Below are 828 nucleotides of genomic sequence, written 5' to 3'. Positions count from 1 at the left end.
CCACACAAGAGGGGGGGGGGGGGGGGGTGATTTGTGTGGTACCTAATTTTCGCGTTAGAAGAACCTGGTTCTTCTAAGCGTTCTAACTACAGCAGTTTGCGAAATAATAAATGCTGAAAGTAAAGTGCACAGAGATTTTTACGTGGAAAACACCTGGCTCAAAAGGTGAAAAAACCACGACCTACTACTCAGTAGGATTTTCCCAAACTCCACTAAAATCACTGAGCCAAAAACTGCATTTACAAAACTCTTTGTAAACCTAAGGATTAACTCTAATCCCAGTGTAGCACATAGCCTCAACTGTTGCGACACTTTCAAGTTAACTCTAACTTGAATACTCAATATACCTATTACAATTGCTTCTATGAAAGCTGAAAGGTACAATATGAAAACCTACTACAATTGAACTAGACTTAGAATAAACACAATGATGAAACTGGTTCTTCTATCTTAGTTCATGTAGCTTCAGACGTGCACACTTGTATCTCGTATATATTGCTTGCAAATCAGACTTGATCTTTTTGCTCTCAAATATGCTTAACTTCTGCTTATGTGCAACCACCTGTAAAAGAGAACAATCGTTATTTTTATAGAGTTAGTAATCAGAGTTTGATAAGAACTCGAATTGTGGATCCTTTGACAATTCGAGTCCAAGAACAACTCTAACTCCTAATCCATATCCTTGATCCGGATATAATTCTCTTTTCATAAGGAGACTTCAACTCCTTATCCTATATGCAATCTTTTCGATCAATTCAGAAGATATTGTTGCTGATCCTTGAGACTTATCTTCTTCACACGTATGTCACATGTGCAAGCATATCAACA

The sequence above is a fragment of the Nicotiana attenuata genome, unplaced genomic scaffold (genome assembly GCF_001879085.1).
Source record: "Nicotiana attenuata strain UT unplaced genomic scaffold, NIATTr2, whole genome shotgun sequence".
NCBI lineage: Eukaryota > Viridiplantae > Streptophyta > Magnoliopsida > Solanales > Solanaceae > Nicotiana > Nicotiana attenuata.
The sequence above is the reverse complement of the archived record's forward strand: the minus strand, read 5'-3'. Positions refer to the sequence as shown.